Raw genomic sequence first — 12,752 nt, forward strand, 5'->3', positions numbered from 1 at the left:
AACAGATGGCCACACCCCCTCTGAGTTAAGTCCTGTCTCCTTGCACCTAGAACAGATACCCCGCCCGTCGAAAGAGACACTATACCTTATCCCAGAATTGCAGCCTCCATGTAGCAGTGACCCTTAAAGTGACATATAAAAAAGAACCCATGATAATAGCCCCACCCCTATTAAGCACCGCCTTCAGCTTTTCATGACCTGAAACTTTTACCACAGGAAATGACATCAGTATTTGCTACTTTACCGCCACTTCAGGCAGTGGCATGTCAAGAAGAGAAGATCAGTTCTCCCCGTGGTTGACCGGTTCAGCCACATCTAAGTTGCCCGAGGCCTGGGCTGTGCCACAACGTAACAGTAGCATTTGTCATATGACAGGAAGTGAGGTAAACTGCAAATGCAAAATTTCCTTAATCCCATGGTTTAAGTCCCACCTCTTCTGTCCCCTGACAAAGATGTTGTGCCTTAGAAAGTAGGATTAACGTTTTCCCCATAAATTAATTCAGGCATTACAAGACTAATCATGAAGTCACATATTTGAGATACTCCCTGTTCGCACCCCTTCCAGCTCCACCCCCAAATACTCCGGACCCAAAGGCCATACCCTAAATGTGACACGCCAATTATTGTTCATAATAACTTTATTTCAATCTCCAAGGTCATAAAAGTAAAACATTTATAAAAGACACATAAAAAACATCCTCACAAAGGCATACAAAGTGTAATCGGAGATCCAAAAGAAACGTGCAATAGTAAAAACGCATTGTCCAGTAACCAGTCTAAATAGGCATGTCATTATGGGATTAGAAACATATTGACTCCATATTTTGCTGCAAAGATGCAATATTGGGCCACAAAAAGTTCAAATGCTTTTGAAGGTGTGCTTAAAATTTTAAAAAGAGGTTAAAATTAGACGAGAATAAAGGGAACTTACTATACCAAGCTGTGCAAAATTGCAATAAACTGCTAGGCCATAATAGGATTAACTCCTTCCAACCAACCACTCTCTTTTCAGGGATTTACAAAGGCTCTCCCCTTTTCTGGGCTGCTTGAATACACTTGGTACGCCAAATCCAGATAGGCAATAAATATCTAGAAGTCAGTTGAGAGGATTCTGTATGCCTCCATAGAGCGGCCTGTGCCCGAAATCCTACAAGGGGCGGCTACCTACTTTCTTCTTTGGAATCAATACACAGGACAAAAAAACAGTATATGTGATATTGATCCCAAAGCCTCTCTGCAGGTTGGACATAGATGATCTCTTGGTACATCTCTAGACCTTTTGCTACAAAATTGTTTGGTTTGGAGCCTACTGTACCTATACTGGATGTACAGTTTGCAAGCCAATGGGGGAGTAATTTAATCTATGGTTGGCTCATAATAGGAACTTCCAAGGAAGTTCACCTGCAGAAAAAAAACAGGAAGTACTATTGAACCATATTGCCTCTGGAATAAATATAATTGACCAGGATAAACAATAGTTTTTTTCTATCAGCAACAAATGGACTGGCATTGTGGTAAAAAAACAACAACAAAGAAACCTAAAAAGGTGCCTGCGATGTTACAGCTCACTGGATGCTGAACGCATATTCTTTCTCTCCCGCATTAGGCGTTATAGATACGCCAGGTGCTCTTCCACCCAAACGTGCCTCATAACTACTAGCGTAAGTGACTCGCTGGGATCCAGAATCCCGAGAACTCCATTCTGGAAGCGGCCAGGATCAACAGTACAATCATACTGTCAGGGTGGCGCCCAGCGTGGAGGAACTGCACAACCTTTCGTTGCGGTGGTTGAAAGCGGGTAGGAAGAGCATATAACAGTCAATGCTATTTAGAAATTCAGATATGAAGGATTCTAAAGCAACTGCTTATTGACCTCTGGTGTTAGACAGCAGCATCTGATCTGGAGCAACACAGGATTAATTCACATCAGTTATCGTAAATTTATTCACTTGTGGTAAAGTAACAAAAGAAGTAACAAAATGTATTATAATTAATATTTTGCAAACAGATGTGTAAAGCACAACTAACTTCCTTATTGTTGTTTATCATTGAACGTCAGAAGAAAGCATGCACTTGTGATTCAAGGAAAGCAGAAGAATAGATCTCACGATGGCACGTGGCACATTAAACAAAACTTTTTGGGTGCAATCCCCTGTGCATGCCCACTGAAAGCTCACAGCCCTCTCTCCTGGTATTTGGTAGCAGTGCTATTTATTTGCATTTTGTCTGCAAACAAAAGATGCCCATAAACAATTAATTAACGTTTATGTGACTCAGTTCACCAGCGTCCAAGGTCCAGTGGAAGCCCCCGCTTAAGCGGCTAAAGTGGGGCATTCCCTAAGCCCCTGGTGCCCACTGTGGCTGTGTGACGAATCAGGATCACAGATTGAGCAGGATAATCCACACATTGGGTACTTTTCCCTGTTCACATTTAACCAGTAAAAACCTGATGCCTTGTGAGCAGGAAAACTCCTGAGAGTCAAAGCATGCAGCAATCAGTGCACAGAAAACTGCCTGTGCATGGCATGCCTCATTCTGAAATGCAAAACCCAAGCCTCTTGCAGCACTGGATTATTCTGTTCTGTGGTGTGATGAGAGGCAGTGTGTTCCCTCCCCCCTTGTGTTTAAAAGGCTCCCTTAAGCCAACAAGCTGACAAGCTCACCTGGGATGCACCTGTGTGCCTGTCAGTGGTGGCTTCTCTGCTAAGGCGGAGGAGTGTCGCCACACTGATCAAAAGGATAAATAAATTGATAATAACATAATGTTATTGTCATTCTATTTTTCCTATTGCAGTCAGTGGCGAGGCAGTCCAGAGCAAGGGGAGGAGTGGTTTTCACTCTCTAAGTGCTCATGGGACGGCTAAACAGTCATGCGCACTCTGCATATTCCCCACCAGGCTACATTACATAGCCTGGTGAGGAATGTGCATAAGCTCCCTGTCCCTGTCTGAGCACCGAACTACGGCGCTCAGACCAATCACAATGCTACATTGCAACGGGAGAAGGAAGAACGAAGCTGAAGAGGAAGGAGGACGCGACAGGAGCTGGCCGTTCCATATAAGACCTTTTTTTTCATTCACTCCCCATCCCCCATCGGCTCTCCCAATACCTCCATCCAGTAGCAGTTGCTACTGGTGACTGTGGAGTGGTACTTTGACCTATGAAGACTTGGACAGCATTTCAGCAAGCACAGATGACTTTTCTCTGCACTATACTACTTCTGCGCTCTACTGATGAAGGGCTAAACCCAGAAACACGTGTCTAGAGATAACAGCACTACCAACACCAACTTTGGTGAAAAACGACGGCAACTTTGAAGTAAGCTTGCTGCATTTATCAGAATGCAATGTGGTGAACTATGTTGGGACGAGAGGTAGTGTGCTCCCTCCCTCCATGTTTCCTTTCCATGATCACCCAGTCTGGGATTTCCAAGTTAGAGGTAAAGTGTTACTCACTTACTGCATCTGTGACGCCCCAAACCCTTTTGAATTGGTAGTTCCAAGTGCAGTATTCCTGCATCATTTTACCAGGGCATTCGCAATGAAGCCCAGAGGCTTCCCAGGTCAAGTACACAAGTCTGCTTCCTTCTCAGGCACGTGCATCTTTCTACTGATATTTACAACAAATTGGTGAATATTCAGGTGTGTGCAGTACACAGGTTTAGAAATGTTCACACTTCGCACTGGAACATTAGAGTTCGATCTGTGATGTTTTACACCCTGACGACTCACATCAGGGAATCACTGTCTGACAAGATACAGGACCACAGTACCTCCAGGACTTCTAAAGATGTGTAGTTTGGGATTCTAGACCACAACACACATAGAACTGTTGCTTAGAGCACATCAAAACGTTACAGAGGCACGTGGCGTGGTAAAGATTCCTTCAGTGGCTGCGCTTGTCTCAAGCAAACAGAAGTCCACCTCCCAGAACACAACCCCAGCCCACAACTACGGTTTTGTTTTGCAAGTTTGTTTTCTCGAAATTAAAATTATATTTATAGCAAGTGTTGGTAGAACCAATAGATCTCTCCTCCGGGACCTACTGGCCAATTTATGAGGTCAACGGTGCAGGGAATAAATGCTAAATGACTAACACAGAAACACCAGTCTGGCCTTGCTACTCATTGTCCTACTTCTACAATTTAAAAGAGGTGCGAAAGTATATTGACTCAAATCAATTTTGTCATTTATTTGCATGATGTAGTCATTTTAACTTTACAATCAAATACAAAACTTGCCATGTGCGACTAAAAAATACTAAACATCTTAAAAAACATTCAACATCAACAGATAATCTTCTACTCACAGATACTTTTCACTTACACACAAATTTTACAACTAACAAACAAAAAGTGTTTTACACATTTGTCTACATCTCAGGCTTACTTCAGGCTAATTGTTGCACACTATTGTCACGGTTTGTCTTCACTTGGCACTTTTAGATTTCTCTACACTTGAATTCAATTAAGCAGTATGTTGACAGTACTTTCACTCCTCAACATTTCATTTCCATATAACATTCCAATGAAGCCCTTTGAGCCCACTGGGCATTGGGCGCCTGGTTGGGAGGGGTCGCCTTCTTCCAATTGTGGCTTTAGTCAACAGCAGAGGGATGCTGGGACTTGAACTTCTATGTTCTCGGATCAAAGTATGGGTCTGCGAGTCCCAGTATGCAAAGCGTTGATTAAAAAACTCAGGACACGTGGCTGCTTAACAATGTGGCACACAATTAGATAAACACTCAAGACTGTGTGGGAGGTGGTAGAGGTGAGGTGGTGTAAATGGGAGGTGGGACGGGGGTAGGGAGCGCACCTTTACTGCCTTCTTTCTGAGAGTCTTTGTACTGCCGAATTCAGAAAATATTGTTTTATAAGTAAAGTTGAATGTGGTGCTGCTGAGCTGTTTTCGATAATACACGCAAGGCACAGGAAATACAGCTATTAAACAGCCATAACATAGTTTTTGGGGCAATAGCACAGCAAATAAAATAACTAATTTGCACAGGATCACACACCCTGTGCAAGTTTGTATCGGGAATTTGATCTTTTGACTTTCCAAACGATTGCGCTGCCAGCCAACTAGTCACATTTCCTTTACTAAATAACAGCCTCATCCAAGCTCTCATACAATGCCTCCATGCTAGGGAAACAAACAATGCAAATCCCACAAAAAGAGCCAGTGCCAGGCAGCTGCGGAGTTTCTGTTGCCCAACAACACTTTCCAGAGGGAGCTTTTGGTAACTGATGTAATCAACTGAATGTGGGGAGCTTGCATAAAGTCTAAATGGAATTCGGAGCTCTTTTGTGCTGCTTTAGCTCCCTAAAGTGGCCAACCGGTGCAACATGTGAAAAATCAGTGACACTCAGTTTAAACCGGGCCAGCTGATTTTTAGCCAGTAGGGTACTGTCGGGCACACTCGGGTTTAACCAATTTCTGGACAGCCTAATTATATGCCACCCCACTCTATGCTACTCCCCTCTGCGCTACTCTACTGTTTGCCACTCCACTCTACGCCATTCCAGTCTATGCCACTCCACTCTATGCTCTTACACTCTACACCACTCAACTGTACGCCACTCCACTCTGCAATCCTCCACTGTAACACACTGTATAACATTCCATTCTATGACAAGACACTTCACTCTACTGTATGACTTGCCACTCCACTCTATGGCATTCTACTCTATCCCACTCCACTCAATGGCACTCCACCCTACACTATTCCACTATGCGCCACTCCACTCTACGCCACTCCACTCTACACTATTGCACTCGACGCTACTCAACTCTACACCACTCGACTCCACACCACTCCACTCCACACCACTCCACTTTATGCTATTCCAATCTACGTCACTCCGCTCTATGCCTCTCCACTCTATGCCACTCTATGCTATTCCACTCTATGCCACTCCACTGTACGCCACTGTCCTTAAGCCACTCTACGCCAAGACAATGTTCACCATGACACTGTACTACACTTTATGAAACTTCACTACACAACACTACACTCTATGACACTTTATTCCACTCAATGCCCCTCCACTGTACGCCACTCTACTACATTGTATGACACACCACTCCACTCATCTCTACGACACGCCACACCACTGTATGACACAACACTCCACTCGATGACACTCTCAGACACTCAGTCTATGGCACTCCACTCTACGACACTCTACTCCACCTAATCCCCTCGATGCCAATCCACTCTATTCCACTCTGTGCTAATCTACAGCACTCTACTGTCACGTTTAAGCATAGGTAGAGCAGGAGATTGCACGATAGAACGCCCACAGAGTGTATGAGGCAGTTTGGGAAGTGTGTATGGCTCATGATTCGTGACTACATCTCCCATAATGCCAAGGGAGATTGTGCTTGTCCTATCTCTATTTTTCTTACTTAAGCTCCGTTCACGAACATCATGGGGTTTGTCACTTGGGGGCATATGTATCAAACGATTTTTTAATCGCAAACGCTGTGATTCGCAAAATAACAGCGTTTGCGATTAAAAAATCGGGATGTATGAGCCAAATCCCATCGCAAAATTAAGGAATTGCTAATTTTGCAATTTCTTAATTTTGCGTAACCATTTAAGAAATCGCAAATTGCGATTTCTTAAATGATATGTAAAAAGCACCCAAGTTGTGCAAATTATCCTTAAGAAATCGCAAATTACCACCAACTTCCAGTTGGTGGTAATTTGCGATTTCCTTTCAAAATGCACTTTTTTGAATTTTACAAAGTGCCACGTGGCGCTCATACATGCCCTTAGGGCATGTATGTGCGCCATATGCACACACACGCTCATTTCAGGGGTGCATCAGGGTGTCATCATGACACCCTTGCACCTTTGAAATTATTCTCAAATTGCGATTAGCAAATTGCGATTCGCTATTTGAGAATTACTTCCCATTCATTCCTATGGGTCTCCTGGCCCATAGAAATGAATGGGCAGGTATTCCTTAATTGCGATTTTGCAATTTGCTAATCGCAATTAAGGAATTTTAAGAAATCGCAAAAAGTTTGCAATTTTTTAAATACATCCCGTTTTGCAATTCTCAAATAGCGATTCTTTAAAAATCGCTATTTGAGAATCGCAAATGGTGATGTTGATACATATGCCCCTAGAATACTATCGTCTTACCTGAAGGTTGCATTCTGCATCGTCTGTCGGATTAGCGGCTGCCAGAGGTATCATTAGCCGACGTCTTCCAAGATTAAAGGGGGCCTTTCCTGCAACGCGAAGAGACTGCCATCAGCTCGCGTTCGTGCTGGAGCGCTCCCACCTTCTTCTCTCCGGAAATCAGGCTCGGACCGTTACAGACACGCTGAAGCGCAAAAACCCTTGATTGATGACTCGCGTTCACGCTGGAGCGCGACCGCCTTTGTACCTCTTATTAGCAGAATCTGATCTGAGCACTCGCGCTGTAGCAGGAGTGCGATTACGAGGCAAAATAAGCTCAGACACTTGCAAGAGCTGTTGCAAGAGCTGTTGAGAGGTTTAGAGTGCCCTTCCATTTATACTTTGGTTTTCTTTTTTGTTTTGGCTGCAAGCCCACACACGCTGGAATTGTGTGTTATGAGAGAAACACTTCCCTGAGATCCAAACGGGAATACTCACCACCACCAGAAGGCTCTGGTTAAGATAAGTACTCATACAGTGGCTTCTGGCCGAACCTGTGCTACAGTGTGTAACTACCTGTTGAAAACAGTGGTGAACAACTGTCTTGATTTCTTTTCTTTATTTTTTCCTTTTGTGCCTTTTTGTGATGAGATGAGTGCGGCAGTAATAACTGTAAGTGTATTACATCACATAGCGTAAATTGATATATCAGGGTGTATTGGGGTGGAGCTTTTTCATGTGTGTCGTGTTGTGTCTCATCTGCAGGGAACAAGGGACGACCATAAGAGTGAGGTCTACAACTCCAGAACATCTCCCCATCTGGTGTTTTCCCTGCTGCACCTTTATTGTTTCATTTGTCCCTTTTTTCTCCTTCCCCTACTGTGGTGTGACCTGCGGATTGGGTATCTACATACTCGCAGGTGGTTCCATACAGGGGCAAAGGGTTATTTCGCATCTTCCATCGCTCCCGCTGTATCCGGCTTTCAAGGTTAGTGGTTAAACTTATTTGGTCACGACAGAGTGACAAGCCCACGGTTACTTACAGCCTGAGCGATGGATACCAATACTGTTCTCACTACAGTATTGGAAACCTTGTCCGCGTTGTGGATGGAAGTGGATGCCTTTTGGGGGGGAAAGCCTAGAAATGAGAAACGAGCTGGGCACCATGAGGCGAGAAGTAGAATGTATATCCCGCACCAGCCAAACAGGTTTAAGGGGGCCTCCTACATTAAGAACTGGACCATACCACCACCCTCATCCTCAGACACGGCTCAGAGTCAGGGAGGGGGAGTAGGACCGTCCACCATCCAAGTGATAAAGCCCACGCAGTTGCCTTCAGCAACGTCCGAGAGGTTCTTTGGAGATCCAAAAAAGTTCAGGTTTTCCTGGGGCAGTGTAAGCTACACTTTATGTGCAAGCCTGCGGTGTTTCCTGATGACCAGTCAAAAACCGCATTTGTTTTGTCCTATTTGGGAGGGAACGCAGCTAGTTGGTCCTTCCCCCTTATAGAGAGAAATGATCCCGTGTTGATCAACTTCTCTCATTTTTGTGAGGAGATGCGCAAATTATTCAATAGAAAGGCACATCTGCTCTCACTAGATAGAGAACTCATCACACTGAAGCATGGCACGCAAGACCTACTCACGTACATAACCACGTTCAACCGACTCGTAGTGGAAACAGATTGGCCCATGGAAAAACAAACTTCCTTGTATTACCAGGGGCTGCGAGGTGAACTGAAGGACGTACTAGCCCAGGTGGTGCACATGCCAGCCACTTGCGACAAACTCATCGACCTCACTGTTCAGTTGGATCATCGGCTCCAGGAAAGAAAGGGAGATAAACAGCATACTGACTCAAGGTTCCTGCTTCCCCGACCAAAGCCCATGACGGAAGAACAACCACAAACCACCGATGGGACGGAATCTATGCAGATAAGTGGAATACATGGTCCACTAAGTCCAGACGAGAGGGACCGAAGGCGCAGACAAAGGTTGTGCATGTATTGTGGAAAACCCGGGCATTACATCAAGGATTGCAAGTCAAAAACCAGGATGACGTTTAAAGAAGGCAAGGGAACCAGGAATGTGCCTGTGGTGGAGTACCTATCAGGGAATCTGGGAAACTAATATCCTCAAACAAGTTAGAGACCCCTTGTTTGAGGCCCGAAGATGAAGAGGTCTTTCCTGCAGTGGCCAATACAATGCAGACTTCTGTGGCCCACATGAACGTGTGTGTCACATTGGAGATACCTGGAACAGAGCCCATGGTAGTGCATGCTCTACTAGATTCTGGGGCCACCGGTAATTTTATTGACCAACAGTACACACAAGAACGAGGTGTACCCTGCATAAGAAAAAAGACACCGGAACCCGTGAAGGTGATGGATTGTCCGGCATTGACACCAGGCCCTGTGCGTTTCCACACCCATCAGCTTCTAATGCAGGTTGGGATGACCCATTGCGAGCACATCCAATTTGATCTCATTGACGCCCCCCAATTCAAACTTATTTTGGGTATGCCCTGGCTGACACAACATGATCCTGTAGTTCAATGGGCAGGGCGCACAGTCAGCATGTGCTCCTCATACTGTGCGGAACATTGTGCCGAGAGAGAGTACGAACACCTTACCAGGCGGATAATCCAGCTGAACTACTGGCTGGAGGTTGCAGCAACCATAGTGTGTGTTATATCTCCACACTACCGGAAGAATACAAACAGTACCGAGATGTGTTCAGCGAACGAGAAGCTGGCAGGTTGCCCCCACACAGGTATTATGATTGTGTGATTGACTTGGAGCCCGGGCCAGCATACCATGCAGTCGTATATACGCCCTCACGGAGGCTGAAACCGCCTATCTGTAGCAATACCTGGATAAACTATTGTCTTCCGGTTTCATCCATCCTTCCTCCTCCCCTGCTTCCTCGCCACTGTTTTTCATTCCGAAGCATGAAGGGGGCTTAAGGGCTTGCATTGATTATAGGGCGATCAACAGAGTGACCAAAAAGGACAGGTATCCTCTGCCCTTAATACCCATTCTACTGGACCAGTTAAAGGGAGCCAGAGTCTTCACCAAACTGGACCTCCGGGGAGCCTACCATTTGGTACGGATGCGGCAAGGGGACGAATGGAAAATTGATTTTCATACTAAGTTCGGGCTGTTCGAGTATCGGGTGATGCCCTTCGGCCTCTATAACGGCCCGCCACATTCCAGTACTTCATGGACGACGTGTTGAGAGGCTTATTGGATGTCTTGTGTATGGTGTATATCGATGACATCTTGATATACTCAGCGTCCATAAAGGAACCCATTCCTCATGTGTCAGCCGTACTGGAGCGCCTACAGATATATGCTCTATATGACAAGCTGGAAAAGTGCCTTTTTCACACAACAGAGGTGGAGTTCTTGGGGTATGTCATCAGACCAAACGGTCTTTGCATGGATCAAAAGAAGATACAAGCCATCATCCAATGGGAACCCCCCTCCAGTGTTAATCAATCAATCAATCAAATATTTGTAAAGCGCGCTACTCCGTCGTGAGGGTCTCAAGGTGCTGGGGGGGAGCAGCTACTGATCAAAAAGCTGGGTCTTGAGGAGTCTCCTGAAGGTCCGCAGGTCCTGGGTCTGTCGTAGGTGGATGAGGAGGGAGTTGCATGTCTTGGCGGTGAGGTGGGAGAAGGATCTGATGCCGATGGTTGTTCGGAGGATGCGTGGAACGGTGGCGAGGGTGAGGTCAGAGGAGCGGAGCTGGCGGTTGGGGGTGTAGAAGGTGAGTCACTTGTTGAGGTATACTGGTCCTGCGTTGTGGAGTGCTTTGTGAGCGTGGGTGAGGAGCTTGAAGGTGATCCTCTTGTTGACGGGTAGCCAGTGCAGGTCCTTCAGGTGGGCGGTGATGTGGCTGTGGTGGGGGATGTCGAGGATGAGGTGTGCGGAGGCATTTTGTATGCGTTGGAGTCTCATCTGTAGTTCGGCCGTGGTTCCCGCGTAGAGGGTGTTGCCGTAGTCCAGCCGAGGTGACGAGGGCCTGGGTGATCGTCCTTCTGGTTTCAGTGGGGATCCATCTGTAGATCTTGCAAAGCATGCAGAGGGTGTTGAAGCAGGAGGAGGAGACGGCGTTGACTTGTTGGGTCATTGAGAGCGTTGAGTCCAGGATGAACGCCAGGTTGCGTGCGTGGTCGGTGGGGGTCGGCGCGGTTCCCAGCGAGGCTGGCCACCAGGAGCCGTCCCAGGCGGACGGGGTTGAACCGAGGATGAGGACCTCCGTCTTGTCCGAGTTCAGTTTCAGGCGACTGTTCTTCATCCATTCAGCGACGGCCTTCATCCCTGCATGGAAGTTGGTTTTGGCGGTGGCGGGGTCTTTGGTGAGGGAGAGGATCAGCTGGGTGTCATTGACATATGAGACTATGTTGGGGCCGTGTGATCGTACGATGTTGGCGAGCGGTGTCATGTATACGTTGAAGAGGGTCGGGCTGAGGGATGATCCTTGGGGAACGCCACAGGTGATCTTGGTGGCTTTGGATCGGAACGGAGGGAAGCGGACTCTCTGGGTTCTGTCGGTGAGGAAGGAGGTGCTCCAGTCCAGGACTTTGTCACAGATCCCCGCGTTGTAGAGTTGTGTCCACAGGGTGCAGTGACAGACGGTGTGGAAGGCGGCCGAGAGGTCGAGGAGGATGAGGGCCGCGGTTTCGCCATTGTCCAGCAGGGACCTGATGTCGTCGGTGGGGGCGATGAGGGCGGTTTTGGTGCTGTGGTTGCTGCGGAATCCGGATTGGGATGAATCCAGGGTGTTGTTCTCTTCAAGGAACTGTGTCAGTTGTCTGTTGACGATCTTTTCGATGACCTTCGCCGGCAACGGGATCAGGGAGATGGGACGGAAGTTCTTGAGGTCCTTTGGGTCTGCCTTGGGCTTTTTTGAGCAGGGCGTTGATCTCTGCATGTTTCCAGCTTTACGGGAAGGTTGCAGTCTCAAATGATCTGTTGAAGATCTTACGGAGTTGGGGTGCGATGATGGAGCTCGCTTTGTTGAAGATGTGGTGGGGGCAGGGGTGTGATGGTGAGCCGGAGTGGATGGTGCGCCGGAGTGGATGGTGCTCATGGTCTTGATGGTGTCTTCGACGTTGACGTGGTTCCAGAAGATCAGGCGACCGGTGTGACTGGAGGGCGGTGAGTCTGGGGTGTCGGTGGCTGTCGACGGGGTCTGGGTGTTGAAGCTGTCGGGGATGTCTGCAATCTTGCGGTGGAAGAAGGTAGCTAGGGAGTCGCAGAGGTCTTGTGACGGCGGGATGTCGTTGGAGCTGGAGCTGGGGTTGGTGAGTTCCTTCACGATGTTGAAAGAGCTCTTTGCTATTCTGTGCGCCGTTGTCGATGCATTCCTTGGAGGAGGTCCTTTTGGCTGTTCGATTAAGTTGGTGGTGTCTGCAGCTGGCGTTCATGAGGACTGCATGGTTGTCCGGTGTTTGCCCTTGACGCAATTTCTTCTCTAGCCTCCGGCAGGTCTGCTTAAATGTCTGGAGGTCGGCGGTGAACCAGATGGCTCTTCTGTTGGTGCGTCTTTTTGTGGGTTTCTTGATCGGGGCAAGGGTGTTGGCGCAGTCTTCGATCCATCACTGGAGGTTGCGGG

This window comes from Triturus cristatus, chromosome 3_2, assembly GCF_964204655.1.
Source record: "Triturus cristatus chromosome 3_2, aTriCri1.1, whole genome shotgun sequence".
In the NCBI taxonomy this organism is placed as follows: domain Eukaryota; kingdom Metazoa; phylum Chordata; class Amphibia; order Caudata; family Salamandridae; genus Triturus; species Triturus cristatus.